General features: G+C 36.2%; 2 long non-coding RNA genes across 4 annotated transcripts; both read right to left on the bottom strand.

Moving 5' to 3' along the window:
* Positions 1-769: 769 nt before the first annotated feature.
* On the bottom strand, positions 770-1,911 carry LOC131599149 (uncharacterized). 2 transcript variants are annotated; one of them, XR_009282595.1, is made up of 3 exons: positions 1,691-1,911; positions 1,394-1,604; positions 770-1,292 (listed from the first exon to the last, which is right to left on the bottom strand). It is a non-coding gene; the product is annotated as an uncharacterized LOC131599149 (long non-coding RNA). The 2 variants fall into 2 exon arrangements; XR_009282596.1 differs by having other exon boundaries at positions 1,394-1,589.
* An 8,394-nt stretch (positions 1,912-10,305) lies between these two features.
* LOC131599148 (uncharacterized) lies at positions 10,306-11,447 on the bottom strand. 2 transcript variants are annotated; one of them, XR_009282593.1, is made up of 3 exons: positions 11,227-11,447; positions 10,930-11,140; positions 10,306-10,828 (listed from the first exon to the last, which is right to left on the bottom strand). It is a non-coding gene; the product is annotated as an uncharacterized LOC131599148 (long non-coding RNA). The 2 variants fall into 2 exon arrangements; XR_009282594.1 differs by having other exon boundaries at positions 10,930-11,125.
* Between the last annotated feature and the right edge of the window lie 16,340 nt (positions 11,448-27,787).

The following is a 27,787-nucleotide window of genomic DNA, read 5'->3' as shown; positions in this document are numbered from 1 at the left end:
TTATGATCGAACAAGGTTACATGACTATTAGCTCCATTGGTATTTATATATTTTTGCAACAAAAAAGGAGATAAGGAGGTATCATACATCTGACTCATCATTACATATAACCGTGCAAGCAACAAACCCATTGCAAAAAGAGTATAAAGAAAGTTACACAAAAATCTAAGTTTCTAGCTATCTCTATACTAATCCACTTGTCAATATGCCCTCATGTCGAAGTCTTTGAACCAAGCTGCCACCGCCACGATTCCGTCTTCATCATCTTGATTCCATGGTCATCTTGCCTAAATTGCCAAGCCATGCTTCAATTTCATTTGCAGCCAGTCACAATCTCTAGCCTGCATCAAAACAAAAAGGACCCAGAATAAATCACAACAACCAAGCTAGCAGAACTTTGTGTCATAACAGCACAGCCAGTATCCTGACGGCCCTAACAGTTACTAGCAATTTCTAACTTTACACAAAAAATAGCATAACCATATACCTTTCAAAAAACCAGTCCCTGCATTATATTTAAACCAAAGTTCAGCTCCATTGACAAACAAAATCCAAGCCACGATAGTTTGCAGTCAACACAATTTTGAACAAGCTGCCACAAAGACATTCAGAGGTTTTATTATTGTCCAAGACTCATTCAGCACATTAACACAATTAACATTCAGCCAACATCCATCACATTCAAAGCTCACTATTCATAAGTGCATAAGTCAAGATTCAGCACATACAGTTTGTGAGCCAAGACATTCAGTCAACACGGAAAAGAAACTCACAGATAAAACCATTTCAGTCCCTGTAAACCTGCAGCATTCCTACACATTGGTAAATCATATCCAAACAACACGTTATGCCACTTTCAGCATCATACACAAATTAAACCACACCTGCACATATCATACCAAGCTGCCAGTCAATATATTAGGTCTCTAACCACCAAAAACAATTACAAAACAAGTTCCAAAATTAACCACCTTTCGTGCCAACCTAACCGAATATAACTAATTCTCCTAATCATTCAATTAACTTGCTAATAGAACCTCAGCTATTACTAACTGTTTTACTAACAGTTCCGGCTTAACTTCAACTTCAATAATAGAGAATAACAGAATTGCAAACCTATAACTAATTCATTCTCCTAACAGAACTCAACTTCACAAAGAAAGCCGGTCCCGTGTGTATTCCATACCTCATGATCATGGCCAATAAGTTTCGGTCCTCCATCCACATTGTATTTCAGTCACAGCTCCAGGTTATCTACAGCACTGCCATATTTGTTTGTACCACCAAGAAACCTGCAGAGCCAAAGCTAATGTTAGTCCCACATTCAAGAAATTAAAAAAATTCATTGCAAGTTGTCATTTAGGTCCCACATTCAAGGATTTATCATCATTACCCAATCATTGCTCATATAAAAAGGCAGCTTCACACATCTAGAAAAGGCACAAGCACAAGCTTCCTCATCGTTTCGCTTGCAAACATTGAAAGAAGAAGTGCATAGTTAAAAGTTCAAACACCCACCATTCTTCATCATCTTACTCTCATCTTCTTCTCATCTCCTTCATTCTTCACACTTCACCATCACCAGCAACCTTCACCCCTCCGCACTTCAATTTCATCATCATCTCCGTGAAAAGGAACATAGGAAGAGAAGAAGAATTGTGTAACAGAAAAAAGCAATAAAGAGACTCACCGTGATAGAATTCTGAAGCTCCCCGACTTCTCTCGATTCATCGTCATCCCAAACTTCACACACTTCAGCACTCTCGATTCTCCACCATTTTTCTTATAACCTCCATTCATCATTTGCGCATATCTTGACCATCATCATCAACCACCACTCAACAACCTTGAATCTTCACCACAAAGCATCTTCATTCATCCACCAGCCTTCAACCCTCACACCATCATCAACGCGACATAATTCCAATTCTCAAGAATCTGCTAACAAGCAATTATCAACAACAACACCATAGCTCAGAATTGTTTCAAAGCAACGAAAGAGAAGAAGAAAAGAAGTGTAATATGCAAGATGCTTGTACCTAAAGAATCGGAAGCTCATTGTTTGGATTTTCTTGCTTCGACTCGCGTTTGAAGGAGACTGAGAGAGTGCGATTGACGCTGAGTTCCTGAATCAGGGAAGCGGGGCGATTCTTGCTTTCTTCCGTTGGTTCACGGCGACTGAGAGAGTTGATCGGAGTTGAAATCAGAAAATTTCCGCCGCGTCGTCGTAAGAAAGAGGAAGAAGGAGTCACGAGCAAAGTCCAATCGCCCTCAAGTAACCCTAATCCCCAAATTCTCTTCTTCTTTTATTTTTATTAATTTGTTTTATTTGTTTTATGTTTATTAAAAGTCATAACAAAAATCTGAAATGTGAATAAATGGATCAAAACCAAACCTTGGGCCTAATATGCTACTTCTCACACCCCAATAAGCCCACCACGCGCTCATTTTTTTGCCATAAAAGAAATCTGCCTTACAAAAAAAACCTCCTGGGCCTCATGGTATTCAGCCTGCGCCCCATTTGCTATTGCACCACCCAAAATCAAATTACACCTCCTGGCCCATACCACTTTCATATTAGATTTTACTCTTTTCTTAGTTTTTGCCACCACTTTTTGATAAATAAAAACAGTAAAATCAATAATACTTGTTAGATTTTTAGGCCACTTTTAGGATTAATTTTAGACATGAAAAACTCATAAAAATAAGTAGATTTTGGGTTAATTTTGACATTAATCTTTTGAGCTCATTTCTTTCATAGAATCAACATAAAAATAGTAGTATTTCTAGTCCACTTCTACTATATTTCCTACTTGTTCTTTTTCATGCTATTTTCAATATTCTACTCTTGCCTTAATTTTCATGTTCCTTTTAAATCCTAACCTTAGGTAGAAACCATGATAACATTAGGTAGAAATTCCCATTCATATTAGGCTAGTTCTCTTAGGCTAATTCTCTTAGGCTAGTTTCTTTTTCTTTTCAACCATAAAACACCTAATAAAAATGCTTGAATAAAATCCCCATAAAAAATACCAAGAAAACTCATAAAAAATGACTAATAAATACTTTGACTAATAAAAAGGGAATGGAAGCTCGTAACTTCCCTTGCTTAAGGGATGTTCGAGTGCTTGGAGTTTCCCTTGCTTAAGGGTCCCATTCAGGCGCAAGTTCCCGACTTCTAAAAAATACAAACCAAAGAGTAACTCGAGTTTCCCTTTGCTTAAGGGATTTCCTCGAAACACTCAAACTCTCTCTCTCTCTCGCTTTCTTAAGGGCACCGTTATTTCCGCTCCATTGCATCCTAGGCTGTCCCCTTGTGCAAGAGCGCGAACGTTAACGCCGCCCAACTAAAAAACACAAAAACAAACAAAACTATGGAGCCGAACTACGGCGCTCTGATTCCTGAAAAGGATACGTAGGCATCAAGTCGCGGGGCTTGAACGAGCACACTTGTAAATAATTCTTTATTTTCCCTACATTCTGCATTCATTCGCATTTAGACATAGACATAGTACACACCCTTTAGATAGAAACAGACATAGGTGGATACCATCGAGTACGATGGGCGTGAGGGGTGCTAGTACCTTCCCCTCGCGTAACCGACTCCCGTACCTTGATTCTCTGGTCGCAAGACCCTGTTCCTTCCTTTGTTAGGTTTTCTGATATTCCTTTCCCTTATGGGATAAATATATTGGTGGCGACTCTGTTCATTTTTCGCGAGCGTGCGACAGTTGGCGACTCTGCTGGGGATGTTGCTAGACCTGTTGCTGGTCCATCCTTAGTGAGTCGATCCTAGCCTATCCGTTTGTTTGTTTATTTACTGGGTGTTTATTTGTTTTTATGCCTATACCTTGTATATATGTTTGCATGTTTACTTTTCTGCTTGCATATCATGTTTATTTCTGTTTGCACATCATGCATATGGATTATATTCTGTGTTCCTTGGGGTCTTCTGTTCTGTTTTGCAGGTTGGGTGGGGATGTTCTATGAGGTAAAAGGCCCAATACCCAGGCCAGAGTGACACATAGGATACCTAGGATAGAGTGGATAGTCATGACGCCAAGAGAATGTCAGGTTCTGCTGATTGCGATCATGAGACCCACGACCAGTCGAGGTTCAAATGAGATACCGTTGTTGGCATGTATTTGCGACAATGATGGTGTTTCAGGAGAACTGATAACGCTGGAAGCCATTGACCTACCTTGACCTAGATTCACCTGTGAGTGGGGTGGGATATACATGACAGGTACCGTTGGTGACTATTCTGTTCTGTTGGTGACTATTGGTTTTCCTGGTATTCAAAAAGGTGTCGGACCTTTGATCCTGTGACATTTGACCTGTATCAGTTATTCAGAGGATTGTACAGTGGTTACTAAGATTATATGGACCGTTGATCCCATGCCTTTGCATTGCATAACATCATTGTTTTATCCACTCCATTTATGAAAGATCCTAAGGTCTATTTCCAAAAAAAAAAGGGAGGAAAGAAGGAAAAAGAAAAGAAAAGATACTCCATATAAAACAAAGCCTTGATTCCGAAAAAAAAAAGAAAAAAGGAAAAAGAAAAGAAAAGATACTCCATATAAAACAAAGCTTTGATTCCAAAAAAGAAAGATGAAAGTGTGGGAAAAGACTTTAGGATCTCTCATAAATGAAACATGCATTCATACTATCATGCATTTCATGGTTCTTTCAAAGACTTATGGGACCATTTCTATTCACATTCCAAGATCAACAAAAGTGACTTCTCACCGTTAAGTGCTCGAAAGTTAACAATGGAACAACTCCGTGAGGTTTTGACTGAGATAAGAACGGAAGTGGGGACTGACATAAATCTGTGTATGAAGGTTATTCAAGCCTTTTCTCTTAGACAAGAAGATTTGAGAACAGTTTCTTCAGAGGCCAAATGCAAATGTTAATCTCACACATGAGAAGTTCTTATGAATTAGAGTGTCTGAAGTGTGTTGAGGTTCCTATTACTGTTAAAGAGGCTCCACATCATAAGAACAGTTTGAGAATTGAAATCTTCAAGTTTCCGATTATTGAAATTGACAAAAAGATTCCACCTCTTGAAGACAAGGTTGAAAGCCATAAAAGATTGTGACTCCGTTGATTTAGACATCGTTGGATTGTGCCTAGTGCTTGATGTCAAGAGCTGCAAAGGTCATTTATTCTCTCTCTGGATAGTTTAGACATGCAAGCGAAAGTGGTATTCATCTCTTATACATACGTGGAAGTTGCTTGGGGCTCCCGCACGAGGGATAAGCAAGACGTACTCTTATCTTGAGCATTGCATCATTCGCATTGCTCGAATCCCTAAAAGTGAGGCAAAAATTTACAACTCATGGGTGACTTCGTTGGAGTTCTCTTTTGAAGTAATCTGAAGTGTTTGGAAAGAATTGCAAAAAGTATTCAAGATCAATAAGTCCAGACGGAGTCAAGTCTCCTCAACAATGGCATTCATTTAGTTTCTTTATTGCATTCTCATTTGTAACATTTCATTGTTTGTTTAAGCATTGCTAGCATGTAAAAGCTTGTTAATTTTTGAATGAAAATCATAATACATTGTTTATGTTTGTCTTGAAGTAATCCATTCGTTATCACTCATAAAATGTTTTGGGCATTACGATACCAACTTTACTAATTGCTTGCTTAGGCAAAAGCTGAGGGAGAATGATGAAAAATAAAAATACAAAATCTCTAATCATGTGTTTTCAAATAAAACCCTACTGAGGATGTACATGCATTGTTTCTAATCCCCAAACACCGGAGGAATAAGGGAGATAGACCCTCGATAACCCCTTTGAGCCTTGGAGAAGGAGTTTCTTTTGTAATCATAAAAACCCTTATTTTAACCTTGGGGCAAGGTAGTGTTCATTTAACTTGATCAAGCTTTCAAAACTCACCAAAAGGGTGTGCATATAAGGATACAACAATGGTTATCCTTCAAAAGGTTGAGGAATGTCAAAACCGCAATGATTATCCTTATTCCATCAAGAGATCAAAAGATGACGATACCACAATGGTAATCCTTCATCAAATCAAAGGAGTGAGGCAGTCGCAATCACCTTCAACGAATCAAAGACTATGCGAAGTCACACGACTTGTTCAAAAAAAAAAAAGAAAAGAGCAAAAAAAAATGGCGAAAAAATAATGAAAAAGAAAATTGGCAAAAGAAGCATGAGAAAAAAGACGATGAAATTGCCAAGCAAGAACAAAGTCATGTGACAATGAATCAGAAGAATAAAAGGTGAGTGACCGCCATGTCCAAAGAAGCTCATTGATTCCTCAAACATTTCAAAATTCCTTGTGAGGGATGAACACTCGTGTCGAGTTAACTGAACATAGGATTGGAGAACATCACGAAGGGGGTGGGTACAAATAATTTTGAGCCTAAAAATCCTTTGTTTTCTAAAAACCGTGAACCCGGCCAAATTACAACCCTTAAAAGTCCTAATTGAAGTAGGGTTTGTTTCGAAGACACACCCCGAAGGGATAGTGTTTAACTGACTCCCAATGAAGCGAGACTCATATCCATGCTGGTATCGTATGCCTACTTTATCTTCCATGTGCAAAAATCGAGGTTGTGTCAACTAGTGATTCGGTCACAAGAGGTCGCAACCTCATTTCATAAAAAAGTTTTACAACTTCAAGACTAACATAGGCTTTGCATTAGAATCATCATTCTTAGAATTAACATTCTTTTGCATACAAATATGTGCTTAACATCAAGGAAATTACCATGATGAGAATCAGTGAGTAACTTGATCATGTCAAACTACAAGAGACTTGAGAACTCCGATGAGTAAAAGGCTAATCATTTCAAATGTTGACCATCAAGGGGAAGATCCTCTAAAAACTCCGTTGGGCATGAACAGTTAATGCCTTCTTCGATTACCTTGAGGGGAAGAGTTTGAAGACTCTGTTGAGCATGGTAAAGTTGTTTCCACGTTTGTTTGACTTCAAAACAAAGAAAGCTTGAGGATTCTAAGTAAGATGTACCTAATCAGGGGCAATTGAATCGAGGTTGGACCTCTCAAATTCAGTATATCTGGGGCAATCATGTCGATAAATCTCTCCAAGCTTTGATCAATCTGGGGCAATCAAGTCGAGGAATCTCTCTTGAGCTCAACCAATCTGGGGCAGTTACGTCGAGATTCGACAAATCTCTCCAAGAATCCTTTAGGGAAAATTCCTTCATGGGTCATGAAACTTGGGGCACTATCTTCTGAGTTTTATTGTCCCCTCCCTAATCATAGGAGTTTATTTCTCCTAGAACCTTGGTCTCCCCCCAAGCATGGAGTTTATTTCTCCCGAGAGTTTGTTCCATTCCTCAAGCATGGAGTTTATTTCTCCCGAGAGTTTGTTCCATTCCTCAAGCATAGGGGTTTATTTCTCATAGGAGTTGTCCTACTTCCCTAATCAAGGCTCCTTATCTAGATTTCTCATCCCCAACATGGTGAATTAAGGGAATCTCCTCAAGCTGAAAATCCTCCAAGCAGTGGCACATGGTGAGAAGTCAGAAATCATTCTTCAAGTCAAAGAAAAGTGCATCTTACAAATCAAAGTCCAATATCTATTGGCACCTCCACATGGTCCTTAACACTAAGGGGATTCTCCCTGGTGTTTACCTCACTAATGCCTTTATTTGGCATCCTGCATATAGTATTCACCGCATATAACATTGCATCCTCAAAAGCGTAGCATATCCGTCAAAGCGGAGCATTACGCCACAGAAAAATTCAAACATGCATACAAAGCATAAGCCAGATAATACAAATCCGCACCCAGTCAAGACAATAATACATCCCCACACAAAAAGTTGTCCTTACAAATTCCGATTGATATCTGCTACTACATTTCAAATCTCTTCCAACCACGGTGCCGAGGCGAGGTATCTTCAATCTCTGATGGGTGTCTGACACAATGTCTTCTTTTGTCCCTGGTGTCGAGTCGATGTTGAGTCATAGATCGTAAGAGATCTTATTCTTTCAGTCCTGAAGATCATGCTTAGGTCTTCTCCTGGTGTCGAGTCGATGTTGAGTCATAGATCGTAAGAGATCTTATTCTTTCAGTCCTGAAGATCATGCTTAGGTCTTCTCCTGGTGTCGAGTCGATGTTGAGTCATAGATCGTAAGAGATCTTATTCTTTCAGTCCTGAAGATCATGCTTAGGTCTTCCCCTGATGTTGAGTCGATGTTGAGTCATAGATCGTAAGAGATCTTATTCTTTCAGTCCTGAAGATCATGCTTAGGTCTTCTCCTGGTGTCGAGTCGATGTTGAGTCATAGATCGTAAGAGATCTTATTCTTTCAGTCCTGAAGATCATGCTTAGGTCTTCCCCTGATGTTGAGTCGATGTTGAGTCATAGATCGTAAGAGATCTTATTCTTTCAGTCCTGAAGATCATGCTTAGGTCTTCTCCTGGTGTCGAGCCGATGTTGAGTCATAGATCGTAAGAGATCTTATTATTTCAGTCCTGAAGATCGTACGGGATCCTCTCCTGATGTCGAGTCGATGTTGAGTCATAGATCGTACGAGATCTTTTTCCTTTCGGTCATTGTTTCATACAACCATTCTCTTTGGAAACCCCGTGTCGGCACCGCTACCACGTTATAAGCTATCTCCATCCAAATCCATTGTTCACTGTAAATATATCCACCAGAAAAACAAAATCCTCTCTTTCCCCAGCAGATACCAAAGCAAAAACAAAAATAAGGATATCATTTACACCATCTTCTTTTTAGGACAAATTTCTGGTACTCTGATATTTAATCTTCTTCTACCTCGAATGTTCGAAAGGCTAACGCCAATCTCACCTTCAGGTTTAAGACGATTAAATAGGGGCAGCTGTCATACCCCAAATTTGTCCTACCCTTGATTTCTAACTGGCTTTAGCTTCACATTTCATCTGCATACCTCCATAGGCCATTAACATAACATGCATCATTAATCAATAAAATTGACAAGGGATCGAGGTCGTAGATAGAGCTGAGGTCTCATATGGCTTGAAGTTCATACTTCATGCAGGCTTGTTTCCATTGAGGTTTTCAACTAATAGTGGAGTAAGGTTCATTTTGTCGTGCTTGTGTCAACTGGCGGATTTTCAGGGTTGTTCCTATGATCATCTTACTGTTAGGGTTTCATTTGGTTCATCTTCAAAGTTTGGTTCAACAGATTATTCGGAATACAAGCTATTCGTATGAGGCTTCATTAAAAGGGCGTGAATTCGTTCATGTGAAGGTCGTATTAGGCTATTTTGAATTGAAAGACATTTGGCAAAATTCCAACTCTTGGTCAAAGTCAACCATGGACGGCCAACTTTGTTTCCGAAGTTCATACCGAATTGTCTTGGGCTTTTATTTTATGATAAATATTCAAGTTGCAAACCAAAAGAGTCAACAGTGAAAGTGGGTGCCCAAAAGCGATCTTCTTGATATTCAAAGCTTTATTCTAACAAGTTCAACACCGAAATTCTTCCCATCCATATTCTCCTGGAATCGATATTAAGATGGGATTAAATAAAGCCATGGAGGATTTATGATCGAACAAGGTTACATGACTATTAGCTCCATTGGTATTTATATATTTTTGCAACAAAAAAGGAGATAAGGAGGTATCATACATCTGACTCATCATTACATATAACCGTGCAAGCAACAAACCCATTGCAAAAAGAGTATAAAGAAAGTTACACAAAAATCTAAGTTTCTAGCTATCTCTATACTAATCCACTTGTCAATATGCCCTCATGTCGAAGTCTTTGAACCAAGCTGCCACCGCCACGATTCCGTCTTCATCATCTTGATTCCATGGTCATCTTGCCTAAATTGCCAAGCCATGCTTCAATTTCATTTGCAGCCAGTCACAATCTCTAGCCTGCATCAAAACAAAAAGGACCCAGAATAAATCACAACAACCAAGCTAGCAGAACTTTGTGTCATAACAGCACAGCCAGTATCCTGACGGCCCTAACAGTTACTAGCAATTTCTAACTTTACACAAAAAATAGCATAACCATATACCTTTCAAAAAACCAGTCCCTGCATTATATTTAAACCAAAGTTCAGCTCCATTGACAAACAAAATCCAAGCCACGATAGTTTGCAGTCAACACAATTTTGAACAAGCTGCCACAAAGACATTCAGAGGTTTTATTATTGTCCAAGACTCATTCAGCACATTAACACAATTAACATTCAGCCAACATCCATCACATTCAAAGCTCACTATTCATAAGTGCATAAGTCAAGATTCAGCACATACAGTTTGTGAGCCAAGACATTCAGTCAACACGGAAAAGAAACTCACAGATAAAACCATTTCAGTCCCTGTAAACCTGCAGCATTCCTACACATTGGTAAATCATATCCAAACAACACGTTATGCCACTTTCAGCATCATACACAAATTAAACCACACCTGCACATATCATACCAAGCTGCCAGTCAATATATTAGGTCTCTAACCACCAAAAACAATTACAAAACAAGTTCCAAAATTAACCACCTTTCGTGCCAACCTAACCGAATATAACTAATTCTCCTAATCATTCAATTAACTTGCTAATAGAACCTCAGCTATTACTAACTGTTTTACTAACAGTTCCGGCTTAACTTCAACTTCAATAATAGAGAATAACAGAATTGCAAACCTATAACTAATTCATTCTCCTAACAGAACTCAACTTCACAAAGAAAGCCGGTCCCGTGTGTATTCCATACCTCATGATCATGGCCAATAAGTTTCGGTCCTCCATCCACATTGTATTTCAGTCACAGCTCCAGGTTATCTACAGCACTGCCATATTTGTTTGTACCACCAAGAAACCTGCAGAGCCAAAGCTAATGTTAGTCCCACATTCAAGAAATTAAAAAAATTCATTGCAAGTTGTCATTTAGGTCCCACATTCAAGGATTTATCATCATTACCCAATCATTGCTCATATAAAAAGGCAGCTTCACACATCTAGAAAAGGCACAAGCACAAGCTTCCTCATCGTTTCGCTTGCAAACATTGAAAGAAGAAGTGCATAGTTAAAAGTTCAAACACCCACCATTCTTCATCATCTTACTCTCATCTTCTTCTCATCTCCTTCATTCTTCACACTTCACCATCACCAGCAACCTTCACCCCTCCGCACTTCAATTTCATCATCATCTCCGTGAAAAGGAACATAGGAAGAGAAGAAGAATTGTGTAACAGAAAAAAGCAATAAAGAGACTCACCGTGATAGAATTCTGAAGCTCCCCGACTTCTCTCGATTCATCGTCATCCCAAACTTCACACACTTCAGCACTCTCGATTCTCCACCATTTTTCTTATAACCTCCATTCATCATTTGCGCATATCTTGACCATCATCATCAACCACCACTCAACAACCTTGAATCTTCACCACAAAGCATCTTCATTCATCCACCAGCCTTCAACCCTCACACCATCATCAACGCGACATAATTCCAATTCTCAAGAATCTGCTAACAAGCAATTATCAACAACAACACCATAGCTCAGAATTGTTTCAAAGCAACGAAAGAGAAGAAGAAAAGAAGTGTAATATGCAAGATGCTTGTACCTAAAGAATCGGAAGCTCATTGTTTGGATTTTCTTGCTTCGACTCGCGTTTGAAGGAGACTGAGAGAGTGCGATTGACGCTGAGTTCCTGAATCAGGGAAGCGGGGCGATTCTTGCTTTCTTCCGTTGGTTCACGGCGACTGAGAGAGTTGATCGGAGTTGAAATCAGAAAATTTCCGCCGCGTCGTCGTAAGAAAGAGGAAGAAGGAGTCACGAGCAAAGTCCAATCGCCCTCAAGTAACCCTAATCCCCAAATTCTCTTCTTCTTTTATTTTTATTAATTTGTTTTATTTGTTTTATGTTTATTAAAAGTCATAACAAAAATCTGAAATGTGAATAAATGGATCAAAACCAAACCTTGGGCCTAATATGCTACTTCTCACACCCCAATAAGCCCACCACGCGCTCATTTTTTTGCCATAAAAGAAATCTGCCTTACAAAAAAAACCTCCTGGGCCTCATGGTATTCAGCCTGCGCCCCATTTGCTATTGCACCACCCAAAATCAAATTACACCTCCTGGCCCATACCACTTTCATATTAGATTTTACTCTTTTCTTAGTTTTTGCCACCACTTTTTGATAAATAAAAACAGTAAAATCAATAATACTTGTTAGATTTTTAGGCCACTTTTAGGATTAATTTTAGACATGAAAAACTCATAAAAATAAGTAGATTTTGGGTTAATTTTGACATTAATCTTTTGAGCTCATTTCTTTCATAGAATCAACATAAAAATAGTAGTATTTCTAGTCCACTTCTACTATATTTCCTACTTGTTCTTTTTCATGCTATTTTCAATATTCTACTCTTGCCTTAATTTTCATGTTCCTTTTAAATCCTAACCTTAGGTAGAAACCATGATAACATTAGGTAGAAATTCCCATTCATATTAGGCTAGTTCTCTTAGGCTAATTCTCTTAGGCTAGTTTCTTTTTCTTTTCAACCATAAAACACCTAATAAAAATGCTTGAATAAAATCCCCATAAAAAATACCAAGAAAACTCATAAAAAATGACTAATAAATACTTTGACTAATAAAAAGGGAATGGAAGCTCGTAACTTCCCTTGCTTAAGGGATGTTCGAGTGCTTGGAGTTTCCCTTGCTTAAGGGTCCCATTCAGGCGCAAGTTCCCGACTTCTAAAAAATACAAACCAAAGAGTAACTCGAGTTTCCCTTTGCTTAAGGGATTTCCTCGAAACACTCAAACTCTCTCTCTCTCTCGCTTTCTTAAGGGCACCGTTATTTCCGCTCCATTGCATCCTAGGCTGTCCCCTTGTGCAAGAGCGCGAACGTTAACGCCGCCCAACTAAAAAACACAAAAACAAACAAAACTATGGAGCCGAACTACGGCGCTCTGATTCCTGAAAAGGATACGTAGGCATCAAGTCGCGGGGCTTGAACGAGCACACTTGTAAATAATTCTTTATTTTCCCTACATTCTGCATTCATTCGCATTTAGACATAGACATAGTACACACCCTTTAGATAGAAACAGACATAGGTGGATACCATCGAGTACGATGGGCGTGAGGGGTGCTAGTACCTTCCCCTCGCGTAACCGACTCCCGTACCTTGATTCTCTGGTCGCAAGACCCTGTTCCTTCCTTTGTTAGGTTTTCTGATATTCCTTTCCCTTATGGGATAAATATATTGGTGGCGACTCTGTTCATTTTTCGCGAGCGTGCGACAATTTGCACCGCACCGCACTGCACATGCACATGACATTGTTAAATCTGAATTTCTAATTTTACTCCAACATGTAAATTTTCTTTCCATTTACTTTATATATTTTAGGTAAGTTAATTGGGTTCTTCCAGGATCTTTCATGGAAAAAGTATAAACAACTTAAGTGGCTTCCCTTTGGCGTGTTTTAAAAGACATGGATAGTCAAGTAACTTTGCTTTCAATGCACTGTCATTCTGCACCGTATTCACAACGATAACGACTGATCATGAAAGTGTAAACCTCAATCTAGAACTAAACAGCATCTTTCTCATTCTGCACAGACATGTTTTTTTCTTTTCATTTACTTTATATATTTTAGGCAAGTGAATATATATTGGCTCTTTAATTAGGTTGTTAGTTCTCTATTTTCAGGGTTGGCATAATTTTTGTAAAACAAATAAAAAGATCAGGGATAGTAAATGTATAAGAACAACAGGTACAACAAAGAGTCCCACAAAAATGATAGAACATGTTATGTTGGAGTAATTCAACATCTGGAATAACACGTCACATGGGATGTCACGACATCATGCCTGAGCTGAAGTGAAGAGTTTAAAAAACATGGATAGTCAGGTAAATTTGTTTTCAATGCACTGGAATTCTCCACCTTAGTCACAATGATAACGAATGATCATGAGAGTATAAACCTCAATCTAGAACTAAACAACATCTTTCTCATTCTGCAAAGACATGTTTTTTTTCTTTTCGTTAACTTTATATATTTTAGGCAAGTGAATAGTTATCGGCTCTTTAATTAAGTTGTTAGTTCTCTGTTTTTAGGGTTGGCTTAATTTTTGTAAAACAAATAAAAGGATCAGTGTATGTAAATGTATAAGAACAACGGGTACAACAAAGAGTCCTACTAAAATTATAGAACATGTTATGTTGGAGTAATTCAACATCTGGAATAACATGTCACATGAGATGTTACGACATCATGCCTGAGCTTAAGTGAAGAGTTTTAATTAAATCCGTGTGATTTAATTACTACAGAAGAATGCAGAGGATTCAGGGATATTGGGCAAATCATATAAAGGCTTGATATATTATTTGATAGGTTTGAAGAATCAATAAGAAGATTTGAGAAATCATTTAGAAGAATAAAATCATAATAATCGAAGATTATATAGTTTCTAATTATAGAGATATTCTCGAAAACTAACAGATTGAAGATCTTGTTTGTAGCAGAAGTTACTGCTATATTGTAACAGCAAATATGATGTGATTGAAGGCCCAAATCCAGTTGGGTATATGTTATAAATAGAAGACTTTGTAACCTAGAAAAAGAAGACAACCACCGAGTAGAAAAGATGTAATTTTTAGGGTTTGTTGAGGTAAACCTCCCGGGTTGTGGGAAGGTTACCGTTGTGATCCTCGAAGCATGTACGCACGAGGGGTATTGTTCTTGGAGGAAAATTTGAAGTAACAATGTCATGTGCAGTGTAGTGCGGTGCGGTGCAAAAGGACATAGTACTTTTTTCATTTAGTGTAGTTCATCCAAAAAGTCACTCATTTTTAGTTTCCAACGCGTTTCTCATTATTATTAGTCAAAAAGTGTGTTTTCATTACCATAAAACAATTACTATATATATAGAACTTGTGCTTGAAAATTCATTAACCTTCAGTCACCACTACCCTCAAATATGTCTAGACACCAAACCTTTGTTTTTGTTATTATTTTACATTTTAGTGCATATGCCATATTATGTTCCTCTGATCATTCCTCATTTAACTGTTGGGAACAAGAGAGGCAAGCACTTGTTGAACTCAAAGGAAGTTTTAACGATCCATCGTTAAGACTTTCTTCTTGGGAAGGAAATGATTGTTGCAAATGGGAAGGTATAAGTTGCAGCAACATTACTGGACATGTTGTCAAAATTGACCTAAGTAATCCATGTTACTCTCGACCTTCAGATTCTAACGGTTCCTTCTCAAAAAATATGGTAGAAGCTCAACATCTCCATCCTTCTCTTTTAACTTTCAAATATCTTTCTTATTTGGACCTTAGTCGAAACAATTTCAATTCAAGTCCAATACCATCGTTTCTCCATTTTTTAAACCATTTACAACATCTTTCTCTCTATGACTCCAATTTTAATGGCATGATCCCAAACAGTTTTGGAAACCTCAAAAAATTGATCTTTCTTCATCTCAGTTTGAATCCTTGGTTATACTCTGATGAAATCTATTGGGTTTCAAAGCTTTCTTTGCTTCAATGTCTTTCCCTAAATGATGTTTTTCTCGGGAGGGCACATAATTTATTTAAGGTACTTAACATGATTCCTTCTTTGCTACAATTAAAATTGTAGAACTACAGCATAAACAAAATAGAGAGTGATTATCATCAAATTGTTAGTTACGCGAATTTATCTAGCATTAAATATCATAATCTTCCAGATAATGAATTTTATGGTTCAGATCTGAATGTTTTTAGAAACAAGAGTACTTCAATTGAATATATTATTCTTTTTAACAACAATCTCAGTTCAATTCCATTTTGGTTGAGTAATTGTGCCAAACTTAAATCTCTTTAGCTTAGAAGCAATGCTCCTCGTGGCTCACTTCCATTCCCATTTCTAATACTTGACCTTTCTCAAAACAAATTTGAATCTATTCCACATATTTTGGGAAAACTGGCAAGCTTGGAATATTTATGCCTTTCTAATATATTTGAGAGAAATGGTATGAAGGTATATTCCCCGACATTATATTCCCTAACAATATATTAGAAAGGCATAAATATTCCAATCTTTCCAGTTTTCCCAAAATATGTGGAATAGATTCAAATGTGTTTTGAGAAAGGTCAAGTATAATAAGAGGGGGTGGAAGTAAGCCATGAGGAGCAGTGCTTCCAAAATAAAGAGATTTAAGTTTGGCACAATTACTCAACCAAAATGGAATTGAACTGAGATTGTTGTTAGAAAGAATACTATATTCAATTGAAGTCTCGTGTTTCTAGAAACATTCAGATCTGAACAATAAAATTCATTATCTGCAAAACTAAGATATTCAATGCTAGATAAATTCGTGTAACTAACAATTTGATGATAATCACTCTCTGTTTTGGTTATGCTGCAGTTCTTCAATTTTAATTGTAACAAAGAAGGAATCATGTTAAGTAACTTAAATAAATTATGTCCCCTCCCGAGAAAAACATCATTTAGGGAAAGGCTTTGAAGCAAAGAAAGCTTTGAAACCCAATAGATGTCATCAGAGTATAACCAAGGATTCAAACTGAGATCAAGAAAGATCAATTTTGTGAGGTTTCAAAGATTGTTTAGGATCATGCCCTTAAAATTGTGAGTCATAAAGACAAAGGTGTTGTAAATGGTTCCAAAAATGGAGAAGCGATGGTATTGGACTTGAATTGAAATTGTTTCGACTAAGGTCCAAATAAGAAAGATATTTGAAATTTGAAAGAGAGAGATGGAGATGTTGAGCTTCAAGCATATTTGTTGAGAAGGAACAGTTAGAATCTGAAGGTTGAGAGTAACATGGATTACTTAGTTCAATTTTGACAACATGTCCAGTAATGTTGCTGCAACTTATACCTTCCCATTTGCAACAATCATTTCCTTCCCAAGAAGAAAGTCTTAACGATGGATCGTTAAAACTTCCTTTGAGTTCAACAAGTGCTTGCCTCTCTTGTTCCCAACAGTTAAATGAGGAATGATCAGAGGAACATAATATGGCATATGCACTCAAATGTAAAATAATAACAAAAACAAAGGTTTGGTGTCTAGACATATTTAAGGACAGTGGCGACTGAAGGTTAATGAATTTTCAAGCACAAGTTCTATATATATAGTAATTGTTTTATGGTAATGAAAACACACTTTTTGACTAATAATAATGAGAAACGCATTAGAAACTAAAAAGGAGCGACTTTTGGGATGAATGGCACTAAATGAAAAAGCACTATGTCCATTTGCACCGCACCGCACTGCACATGCACATGACATTGTTAAATCTGAATTTCTAATTTTACTCCAACATGTAAATTTTCTTTCCATTTACTTTATATATTTTAGGTAAGTTAATTGGGTTCTTCCAGGATCTTTCATGGAAAAAGTATAAACAACTTAAGTGGCTTCCCTTTGGCGTGTTTTAAAAGACATGGATAGTCAAGTAACTTTGCTTTCAATGCACTGTCATTCTGCACCGTATTCACAACGATAACGACTGATCATGAAAGTGTAAACCTCAATCTAGAACTAAACAGCATCTTTCTCATTCTGCACAGACATGTTTTTTTCTTTTCATTTACTTTATATATTTTAGGCAAGTGAATATATATTGGCTCTTTAATTAGGTTGTTAGTTCTCTATTTTCAGGGTTGGCATAATTTTTGTAAAACAAATAAAAAGATCAGTGATAGTAAATGTATAAGAACAACAGGTACAACAAAGAGTCCCACAAAAATGATAGAACATGTTATGTTGGAGTAATTCAACATCTGGAATAACACGTCACATGGGATGTTACGACATCATGCCTGAGCTGAAGTGAAGAGTTTAAAAAACATGGATAGTCAGGTAAATTTGTTTTCAATGCACTGGAATTCTCCACCTTAGTCACAATGATAACGAATGATCATGAGAGTATAAACCTCAATCTAGAACTAAACAACATCTTTCTCATTCTGCAAAGACATGTTTTTTTTCTTTTCATTAACTTTATATATTTTAGGCAAGTGAATAGTTATCGGCTCTTTAATTAAGTTGTTAGTTCTCTGTTTTTAGGGTTGGCTTAATTTTTGTAAAACAAATAAAAGGATCAGTGTATGTAAATGTATAAGAACAACGGGTACAACAAAGAGTCCTACTAAAATTATAGAACATGTTATGTTGGAGTAATTCAACATCTGGAATAACATGTCACATGAGATGTTACGACATCATGCCTGAGCTTAAGTGAAGAGTTTTAATTAAATCCGTGTGATTTAATTACTACAGAAGAATGCAGAGGATTCAGGGATATTGGGCAAATCATATAAAGGCTTGATATATTATTTGATAGGTTTGAAGAATCAATAAGAAGATTTGAGAAATCATTTAGAAGAATAAAATCATAATAATTGAAGATTATATAGTTTCTAATTATAGAGATATTCTCGAAAACTAACAGATTGAAGATCTTGTTTGTAGCAGAAGTTACTGCTATATTGTAACAGCAAATATGATGTGATTGAAGGCCCAAATCCAGTTGGGTATATGTTATAAATAGAAGACTTTGTAACCTAGAAAAAGAAGACAACCACCGAGTAGAAAAGATGTAATTTTTAGGGTTTGTTGAGGTAAACCTCCCGGGTTGTGGGAAGGTTACCGTTGTGATCCTCGAAGCATGTACGCACGAGGGGTATTGTTCTTGGAGGAAAATTTGAAGTAACAATGTCATGTGCAGTGTAGTGCGGTGCGGTGCAAAAGACATAGTACTTTTTTCATTTAGTGTAGTTCATCCAAAAAGTCACTCATTTTTAGTTTCCAACGCGTTTCTCATTATTATTAGTCAAAAAGTGTGTTTTCATTACCATAAAACAATTACTATATATATAGAACTTGTGCTTGAAAATTCATTAACCTTCAGTCACCACTACCCTCAAATATGTCTAGACACCAAACCTTTGTTTTTGTTATTATTTTACATTTGAGTGCATATGCCATATTATGTTCTTGTGATCATTCCTCATTTAGCTGTTGGGAACAAGAGAGGCAAGCACTTGTTGAACTCAAAGGAAGTTTTAACGATCCATCGTTAAGACTTTCTTCTTGGGAAGGAAATGATTGTTGCAAATGGGAAGGTATAAGTTGCAGCAACATTACTGGACATGTTGTCAAAATTGACCTAAGTAATCCATGTTACTCTCGACCTTCAGATTCTAACGGTTCCTTCTCAAAAAATATGGTAGAAGCTCAACATCTCCATCCTTCTCTTTTAACTTTCAAATATCTTTCTTATTTGGACCTTAGTCGAAACAATTTCAATTCAAGTCCAATACCATCGTTTCTCCATTTTTTAAACCATTTACAACATCTTTCTCTCTATGACTCCAATTTTAATGGCATGATCCCAAACAGTTTTGGAAACCTCAAAAAATTGATCTTTCTTCATCTCAGTTTGAATCCTTGGTTATACTCTGATGAAATCTATTGGGTTTCAAAGCTTTCTTTGCTTCAATGTCTTTCCCTAAATGATGTTTTTCTCGGGAGGGCACATAATTTATTTAAGGTACTTAACATGATTCCTTCTTTGCTACAATTAAAATTGTAGAACTACAGCATAAACAAAATAGAGAGTGATTATCATCAAATTGTTAGTTACGCGAATTTATCTAGCATTAAATATCATAATCTTCCAGATAATGAATTTTATGGTTCAGATCTGAATGTTTTTAGAAACAAGAGTACTTCAATTGAATATATTATTCTTTTTAACAACAATCTCAGTTCAATTCCATTTTGGTTGAGTAATTGTGCCAAACTTAAATCTCTTTAGCTTAGAAGCAATGCTCCTCGTGGCTCACTTCCATTCCCATTTCTAATACTTGACCTTTCTCAAAACAAATTTGAATCTATTCCACATATTTTGGGAAAACTGGCAAGCTTGGAATATTTATGCCTTTCTAATATATTTGAGAGAAATGGTATGAAGGTATATTCCCCGACATTATATTCCCTAACAATATATTAGAAAGGCATAAATATTCCAATCTTTCCAGTTTTCCCAAAATATGTGGAATAGATTCAAATGTGTTTTGAGAAAGGTCAAGTATAATAAGAGGGGGTGGAAGTAAGCCATGAGGAGCAGTGCTTCCAAAATAAAGAGATTTAAGTTTGGCACAATTACTCAACCAAAATGGAATTGAACTGAGATTGTTGTTAGAAAGAATACTATATTCAATTGAAGTCTCGTGTTTCTAGAAACATTCAGATCTGAACAATAAAATTCATTATCTGCAAAACTAAGATATTCAATGCTAGATAAATTCGTGTAACTAACAATTTGATGATAATCACTCTCTGTTTTGGTTATGCTGCAGTTCTTCAATTTTAATTGTAACAAAGAAGGAATCATGTTAAGTAACTTAAATAAATTATGTCCCCTCCCGAGAAAAACATCATTTAGGGAAAGGCTTTGAAGCAAAGAAAGCTTTGAAACCCAATAGATGTCATCAGAGTATAACCAAGGATTCAAACTGAGATCAAGAAAGATCAATTTTGTGAGGTTTCAAAGATTGTTTAGGATCATGCCCTTAAAATTGTGAGTCATAAAGACAAAGGGTGTTGTAAATGGTTCCAAAAATGGAGAAGCGATGGTATTGGACTTGAATTGAAATTGTTTCGACTAAGGTCCAAATAAGAAAGATATTTGAAATTTGAAAGAGAGAGATGGAGATGTTGAGCTTCAAGCATATTTGTTGAGAAGGAACAGTTAGAATCTGAAGGTTGAGAGTAACATGGATTACTTAGTTCAATTTTGACAACATGTCCAGTAATGTTGCTGCAACTTATACCTTCCCATTTGCAACAATCATTTCCTTCCCAAGAAGAAAGTCTTAACGATGGATCGTTAAAACTTCCTTTGAGTTCAACAAGTGCTTGCCTCTCTTGTTCCCAACAGTTAAATGAGGAATGATCAGAGGAACATAATATGGCATATGCACTCAAATGTAAAATAATAACAAAAACAAAGGTTTGGTGTCTAGACATATTTAAGGACAGTGGCGACTGAAGGTTAATGAATTTTCAAGCACAAGTTCTATATATATAGTAATTGTTTTATGGTAATGAAAACACACTTTTTGACTAATAATAATGAGAAACGCATTAGAAACTAAAAAGGAGCGACTTTTGGGATGAATGGCACTAAATGAAAAAGCACTATGTCCATTTGCACCGCACCGCACTGCACATGCACATGACATTGTTAAATCTGAATTTCTAATTTTACTCCAACATGTAAATTTTCTTTCCATTTACTTTATATATTTTAGGTAAGTTAATTGGGTTCTTCCAGGATCTTTCATGGAAAAAGTATAAACAACTTAAGTGGCTTCCTTTTGGCGTGTTTTAAAAGACATGGATAGTCAAGTAACTTTGCTTTCAATGCACTGTCATTCTGCACCGTATTCACAACGATAACGACTGATCATGAAAGTGTAAACCTCAATCTAGAACTAAACAGCATCTTTCTCATTCTGCACAGACATGTTTTTTTCTTTTCATTTACTTTATATATTTTAGGCAAGTGAATATATATTGGCTCTTTAATTAGGTTGTTAGTTCTCTATTTTCAGGGTTGGCATAATTTTTGTAAAACAAATAAAAAGATCAGTGATAGTAAATGTATAAGAACAACAGGTACAACAAAGAGTCCCACAAAAATGATAGAACATGTTATGTTGGAGTAATTCAACATCTGGAATAACACGTCACATGGGATGTTACGACATCATGCCTGAGCTGAAGTGAAGAGTTTAAAAAACATGGATAGTCAGGTAAATTTGTTTTCAATGCACTGGAATTCTCCACCTTAGTCACAATGATAACGAATGATCATGAGAGTATAAACCTCAATCTAGAACTAAACAACATCTTTCTCATTCTGCAAAGACATGTTTTTTTTCTTTTCGTTAACTTTATATATTTTAGGCAAGTGAATAGTTATCGGCTCTTTAATTAAGTTGTTAGTTCTCTGTTTTTAGGGTTGGCTTAATTTTTGTAAAACAAATAAAAGGATCAGTGTATGTAAATGTATAAGAACAACGGGTACAACAAAGAGTCCTACTAAAATTATAGAACATGTTATGTTGGAGTAATTCAACATCTGGAATAACATGTCACATGAGATGTTACGACATCATGCCTGAGCTTAAGTGAAGAGTTTTAATTAAATCCGTGTGATTTAATTACTACAGAAGAATGCAGAGGATTCAGGGATATTGGGCAAATCATATAAAGGCTTGATATATTATTTGATAGGTTTGAAGAATCAATAAGAAGATTTGAGAAATCATTTAGAAGAATAAAATCATAATAATTGAAGATTATATAGTTTCTAATTATAGAGATATTCTCGAAAACTAACAGATTGAAGATCTTGTTTGTAGCAGAAGTTACTGCTATATTGTAACAGCAAATATGATGTGATTGAAGGCCCAAATCCAGTTGGGTATATGTTATAAATAGAAGACTTTGTAACCTAGAAAAAGAAGACAACCACCGAGTAGAAAAGATGTAATTTTTAGGGTTTGTTGAGGTAAACCTCCCGGGTTGTGGGAAGGTTACCGTTGTGATCCTCGAAGCATGTACGCACGAGGGGTATTGTTCTTGGAGGAAAATTTGAAGTAACAATGTCATGTGCAGTGTAGTGCGGTGCGGTGCAAAAGACATAGTACTTTTTTCATTTAGTGTAGTTCATCCAAAAAGTCACTCATTTTTAGTTTCCAACGCGTTTCTCATTATTATTAGTCAAAAAGTGTGTTTTCATTACCATAAAACAATTACTATATATATAGAACTTGTGCTTGAAAATTCATTAACCTTCAGTCACCACTACCCTCAAATATGTCTAGACACCAAACCTTTGTTTTTGTTATTATTTTACATTTGAGTGCATATGCCATATTATGTTCTTGTGATCATTCCTCATTTAGCTGTTGGGAACAAGAGAGGCAAGCACTTGTTGAACTCAAAGGAAGTTTTAACGATCCATCGTTAAGACTTTCTTCTTGGGAAGGAAATGATTGTTGCAAATGGGAAGGTATAAGTTGCAGCAACATTACTGGACATGTTGTCAAAATTGACCTAAGTAATCCATGTTACTCTCGACCTTCAGATTCTAACGGTTCCTTCTCAAAAAATATGGTAGAAGCTCAACATCTCCATCCTTCTCTTTTAACTTTCAAATATCTTTCTTATTTGGACCTTAGTCGAAACAATTTCAATTCAAGTCCAATACCATCGTTTCTCCATTTTTTAAACCATTTACAACATCTTTCTCTCTATGACTCCAATTTTAATGGCATGATCCCAAACAGTTTTGGAAACCTCAAAAAATTGATCTTTCTTCATCTCAGTTTGAATCCTTGGTTATACTCTGATGAAATCTATTGGGTTTCAAAGCTTTCTTTGCTTCAATGTCTTTCCCTAAATGATGTTTTTCTCGGGAGGGCACATAATTTATTTAAGGTACTTAACATGATTCCTTCTTTGCTACAATTAAAATTGTAGAACTACAGCATAAACAAAATAGAGAGTGATTATCATCAAATTGTTAGTTACGCGAATTTATCTAGCATTAAATATCATAATCTTCCAGATAATGAATTTTATGGTTCAGATCTGAATGTTTTTAGAAACAAGAGTACTTCAATTGAATATATTATTCTTTTTAACAACAATCTCAGTTCAATTCCATTTTGGTTGAGTAATTGTGCCAAACTTAAATCTCTTTAGCTTAGAAGCAATGCTCCTCGTGGCTCACTTCCATTCCCATTTCTAATACTTGACCTTTCTCAAAACAAATTTGAATCTATTCCACATATTTTGGGAAAACTGGCAAGCTTGGAATATTTATGCCTTTCTAATATATTTGAGAGAAATGGTATGAAGGTATATTCCCCGACATTATATTCCCTAACAATATATTAGAAAGGCATAAATATTCCAATCTTTCCAGTTTTCCCAAAATATGTGGAATAGATTCAAATGTGTTTTGAGAAAGGTCAAGTATAATAAGAGGGGGTGGAAGTAAGCCATGAGGAGCAGTGCTTCCAAAATAAAGAGATTTAAGTTTGGCACAATTACTCAACCAAAATGGAATTGAACTGAGATTGTTGTTAGAAAGAATACTATATTCAATTGAAGTCTCGTGTTTCTAGAAACATTCAGATCTGAACAATAAAATTCATTATCTGCAAAACTAAGATATTCAATGCTAGATAAATTCGTGTAACTAACAATTTGATGATAATCACTCTCTGTTTTGGTTATGCTGCAGTTCTTCAATTCTAATTGTAACAAAGAAGGAATCATGTTAAGTAACTTAAATAAATTATGTCCCCTCCCGAGAAAAACATCATTTAGGGAAAGGCTTTGAAGCAAAGAAAGCTTTGAAACCCAATAGATGTCATCAGAGTATAACCAAGGCTTCAAACTGAGATCAAGATCCATTTTGTGAGGTTTCAAAGATTGTTTAGGATCATGCCCTTAAAATTGTGAGTCATAAAGAGAAGGGTGTTGTAAATGGTTCCAAAAATGGAGAAGCGACGGTATTGGACTTGAATTGAAATTGTTTCGACTAAGGTCCAAATAAGAAAGATATTTGAAATTTGAAAGAGAGAGATGGAGATGTTGAGCTTCAAGCATATTTGTTGAGAAGGAACAGTTAGAATCTGAAGGTTGAGAGTAACATGGATTACTTAGTTCATTTTTGACAACATGTCCAGTAATGTTGCTGCAACTTATACCTTCCCATTTGCAACAATCATTTCCTTCCCAAGAAGAAAGTCTTAACGATGGATCGTTAAAACTTCCTTTGAGTTCAACAAGTGCTTGCCTCTCTTGTTCCCAACAGTTAAATGAGGAATGATCATAGGAACATAATATGGCATATGCACTCAAATGTAAAATAATAACAAAAACAAAGGTTTGGTGTCTAGACATATTTAAGGACAGTGGCGACTGAAGGTTAATGAATTTTCAAGCACAAGTTCTATATATATAGTCATTGTTTTATGGTAATGAAAACACACTTTTTGACTAATAATAATGAGAAACGCATTAGAAACTAAAAAGGAGCGACTTTTGGGATGAATGGCACTAAATGAAAAAGCACTATGTCCATTTGCACCGCACCGCACTGCACATGCACATGACATTGTTAAATCTGAATTTCTAATTTTACTCCAACATGTAAATTTTCTTTCCATTTACTTTATATATTTTAGGTAAGTTAATTGGGTTCTTCCAGGATCTTTCATGGAAAAAGTATAAACAACTTAAGTGGCTTCCTTTTGGCGTGTTTTAAAAGACATGGATAGTCAAGTAACTTTGCTTTCAATGCACTGTCATTCTGCACCGTATTCACAACGATAACGACTGATCATGAAAGTGTAAACCTCAATCTAGAACTAAACAGCATCTTTCTCATTCTGCACAGACATGTTTTTTTCTTTTCATTTACTTTATATATTTTAGGCAAGTGAATATATATTGGCTCTTTAATTAGGTTGTTAGTTCTCTATTTTCAGGGTTGGCTTAATTTTTGTAAAACAAATAAAAAGATCAGTGATAGTAAATGTATAAGAACAACAGGTACAACAAAGAGTCCCACAAAAATGATAGAACATGTTATGTTGGAGTAATTCAACATCTGGAATAACACGTCACATGGGATGTTACGACATCATGCCTGAGCTGAAGTGAAGGGTTTAAAAAACATGGATAGTCAGGTAAATTTGTTTTCAATGCACTGGAATTCTCCACCTTAGTCACAATGATAACGAATGATCATGAGAGTATAAACCTCAATCTAGAACTAAACAACATCTTTCTCATTCTGCAAAGACATGTTTTTTTTCTTTTCGTTAACTTTATATATTTTAGGCAAGTGAATAGTTATCGGCTCTTTAATTAAGTTGTTAGTTCTCTGTTTTTAGGGTTGGCTTAATTTTTGTAAAACAAATAAAAGGATCAGTGTATGTAAATGTATAAGAACAACGGGTACAACAAAGAGTCCTACTAAAATTATAGAACATGTTATGTTGGAGTAATTCAACATCTGGAATAACATGTCACATGAGATGTTACGACATCATGCCTGAGCTTAAGTGAAGAGTTTTAATTAAATCCGTGTGATTTAATTACTACAGAAGAATGCAGAGGATTCAGGGATATTGGGCAAATCATATAAAGGCTTGATATATTATTTGATAGGTTTGAAGAATCAATAAGAAGATTTGAGAAATCATTTAGAAGAATAAAATCATAATAATTGAAGATTATATAGTTTCTAATTATAGAGATATTCTCGAAAACTAACAGATTGAAGATCTTGTTTGTAGCAGAAGTTACTGCTATATTGTAACAGCAAATATGATGTGATTGAAGGCCCAAATCCAGTTGGGTATATGTTATAAATAGAAGACTTTGTAACCTAGAAAAAGAAGACAACCACCGAGTAGAAAAGATGTAATTTTTAGGGTTTGTTGAGGTAAACCTCCCGGGTTATGGGAAGGTTACCGTTGTGATCCTCGAAGCATGTAGGCACGAGGGGTATTGTTCTTGGAGGAAAATTTGAAGTAACAATGTCATGTGCAGTGTAGTGCGGTGCGGTGCAAAATGACATAGTACTTTTTTCATTTAGTGCAGTTCATCCAAAAAGTCACTCATTTTTAGTTTCCAACGCGTTTCTCATTATTATAAATCAAAAAGTGTGCTCTCATTACCATAAAACAATTACTATATATATAGAACTTGTGCTTAGAAAATCATTAACCTTCAGTCACCACTACCCTCAAATATGTCTAGATATCAAACCTTTGTTTTTGTTATTATTTTACATTTGAGTGCATATGCCATATTATGTTCTTGTGATCATTCTCATTTAGCTGTTGGGAATAAGAGAGGCAAGCTCTTGTTGAACTCAAAGGAAGTTTTAACGGGATTACACATTTCCATAAGGTAGAATACAACTTCACCTCTTCGTAGGCTCAAACGGTACGTCCAACTGATACTCGAAACCCAAGATACAAATCTCTAACGTTATTCGAATTGTAAACATCAACGTCAAGCATCGACAATTTTTATGTTATCTCCCAAACTCCTCAAATAACTTCGACGACAAACTACACCCCATCCCAACATCATCACGTCAAAATCAACTCTATTACGGTTGCAGAAATCATTCTTATAATACACTTCATCTCGTTATCTTTCTGATGCTTCCAACGGGAGTTCAAATCAGATATCTGAAACTCAAGCTACGCGCATTCTCGAGTTCCAAGTCGGATTTGCGATTCACAACACTTCACACATCGACTACGTCCATTAATCACTTATGCGAGTCTAACATAAAGTCAACCGCAGCTTTATCACTTTAACACTTGTCAAACACCGGCATCAGACGCAAAGGTTAAACACACCGACAAGTTCTCAGTCCTCAACCGTGCTGAACATCGCCACTCAGCATACTTGACCATCCCTTACAACAAAAACATCTTCAAGAAGTAAAACTTCTCCCCCACTTGTAATCGAACCAATCCCTACAACAAAGCAAACAAGTACTGACAGTGTTTCACACACATGTCGCGTACTAAGGAATAAAACACTGACAACATTCAACTGTCACACAACTCAACTGACTCGACAACTTGGCCGGACGGACCGACCTGCTCTGATACCACTAATGTAACACCCCATTTCTACCCGACAAATATATATAAATCAGAGTTTTCAAAATTTCTCAATAAACAAATGAGGCG

The sequence above is a fragment of the Vicia villosa genome, linkage group LG4, assembly GCF_029867415.1.
Source record: "Vicia villosa cultivar HV-30 ecotype Madison, WI linkage group LG4, Vvil1.0, whole genome shotgun sequence".
NCBI classification, from domain to species: Eukaryota; Viridiplantae; Streptophyta; class Magnoliopsida; order Fabales; family Fabaceae; genus Vicia; species Vicia villosa.
This window is presented reverse-complemented; position numbering and strand designations above follow the sequence as displayed.